The 2221-nt window shown below is 60.7% G+C and overlaps 1 protein-coding gene across 3 annotated transcripts in view; it reads left to right on the top strand.

The window, feature by feature from the left end:
• The window catches only part of RGS9 (regulator of G protein signaling 9), a 65402-nt gene that overhangs the window by 1679 nt on the left and 61502 nt on the right, over positions 1-2221 (top strand). The window lies entirely within an intron of this gene.

Below are 2221 nucleotides of genomic sequence, written 5' to 3'. Positions count from 1 at the left end.
CTCCCCTCCACCCCAGCCTCCTCTCCTCCACTCCAGCCTCCCTCTCCTCCACCCCAACCTCCCTCTCCACCCAGTCTCCAACCTTTCCACATAGCCCCCTCCCCTCCACCCAGTCCCCTCCCTTCCAGCCAGCCTTCCTCTCCACTTAGCCTCCATCCCTTCCACCAGCCCCCTCCCCTCCACCCAGCCTGCTTCTGTAAGGTGATCCAACAGAGTGAGGTGTCCAACTTTATGGAGAGGAGCCTGGACCAAAGCCTATGCCCACCCACTCCTCCAGTGACAACCTGTGATGCATGTTGTGCCCGAGGAGGCCTGCCTTGTCCCACTGTCCCACGGGTTCCCTCAGAGCAGGGCGATTTGTTGAGCCATACTTAGGCTCAGAGAAGATCAGCGGCTTGCCCCAGTCACACGGTCACAGTGAAACACCCACCCATCTGGCCCTGGCGTGTCCCCTCCTGTGCTACCCCCCACCCCCTCTATCCCATGGAGGCTGTAAAGAGGGGAGCTGAGTGTGGTGTGTCCACTCCCCCCAACCACCTCCACCCCATGCAGACCAGAGCACTGCAGGGGAGGTGGGGCTTTGGCAGAGGCCAGGGGCTGGGGCCAGGTGGGTGTGGGTTTGGAGTTAGGGGAGTGGGAGGCTGGGAAGGTGGGCGGGGGGTCAGGTGGCCTCACTACCGGCCTATGGAACTTGGGGGCATTGTTTAGATTCAGCCCCTCTGAAGCTCTGGGGAGGTTTCCCACTGACCAGCGTGGCTGGTGTGAGCCCAGGAAGTGGGTCCTTACTGTCCTTTCCCAGGGAAGAGAGCTCTCTAAGGGTCCTGGGTAGGCTTCTCCCAGCAGAGAGGCGAAGGAGGGAGGGAAGAGAGGGGAGGAAAGAGGAAGGGAAGGAGTGAGGGGGCTGGAGGGGAGGGGGCTGGTGAGGGTCTTTCCTTTCCCTGGGCTCCAAGGCCTTCACACTATTGGTTAGAGAAGCCCACCAGCCTTGGGCTGCCCACTTCTGGTCTCCTTGAGAGGTCTGGCGACTTGGCTCCCCCAGGGAGGGGCCCTGGGCTCGTGTACAGTGTCAGGGAGACAGAGAGTCCAACGAGTCCGCTGGCAACTATGTAGGGAGGGGCAGGGGCCCGGGCTGCTGTGGCCCCTCCTCTGATTCTCATGACTTCCCCTGCCCCCTGGATGGACAGAGCCAGTTCTTCAGTCCTCCGGGGCCTAGGTTCCTGCTGGACCGGCCTCGGGGAGGACTGCCAGGGACAGGGGCCAGAGGACCTCTGGGCAGAACTTGGGATTTGGCTGATGCTACACAGTGGCCTGAGGGGCATGTGTGTGGGCAGCCTCCTGTGGGTGGGCTCCAGTGGAGGGGGGGCTGTTGGGGAGGCATGTGGGGAAGGGGTTCTGGTTCTGCCCACCCACCTTCTTCGATCCTCAGATCCCCATGGTAGCCAGCACCTGTTGCCACTGCCCCTTGGGCTGGACCATGGCTGTGGCTTTCTTGGAGTGGCTCTTTGTTAGAATGCCACACTTGCCATGAAGGGAGTCCAGAAATGGGAAGACGGAGCAGCCAGGACCACGTGGGCCCCCTGCCTCTGGTCCCATTCGTCCATGAGTTCAGACAGTTGGGTCAAGTCTGTGCTAGATGTTGGACACCCGGGGATTGATCAAGGCAGCCTCTGTCCTTGGGGAACTTCCAGGCTCGTGGGAATGGGCTGGCCATGTATGAAGATGTTCTGTAGGGGTGGCAGGTGTTTTTAGAGGTTACCTGCAGCACACAGATCAACGAGGGTGGGAATCGCCTTGGCGGCACATAACTCGGTATTTGGATGTTAGTTTTCATATCATGAGAAGGAGGGGGTGATTGGTTTCCTTGGTGTAGGGGTGTGTGGAACAGGCTTCCTGAGGGGGGAGGATAGGACAGACAATGATAGCTGGCCCAGCATGGGCCAGAGCTGGCTTGGGGGTTGGTGGATGGAAAAGCTAGCTGGTGAGCAGGGCCCAGAAGGAAGGGGAGAGTGTCGGGAGAGTGCCCGGCTCCGGCGATGGGAGATGGATGGATTGTTCTGTGGGCGCCTACGGGAAGCTTCACCCCCATGCACGTGACAAGGAGCTGGGTTAGATGCTGGGAAGACAGTTCCCACTAGAGGGTGCCACTGGTTCTCAGGCTGGGCTGCCCTTCACAGGGGTTGGTGTCAGGGCAGCCCCCCACATTTCTGATGTCCTCAGAGCC

This window comes from Echinops telfairi, unplaced genomic scaffold, assembly GCF_000313985.2.
Source record: "Echinops telfairi isolate 266 unplaced genomic scaffold, ASM31398v2 ScPeMD7_7458;HRSCAF=8496, whole genome shotgun sequence".
NCBI lineage: Eukaryota > Metazoa > Chordata > Mammalia > Afrosoricida > Tenrecidae > Echinops > Echinops telfairi.
Note: the sequence above shows the minus strand (reverse complement) of the source record. Positions and strands in the feature narration are given on the sequence as shown.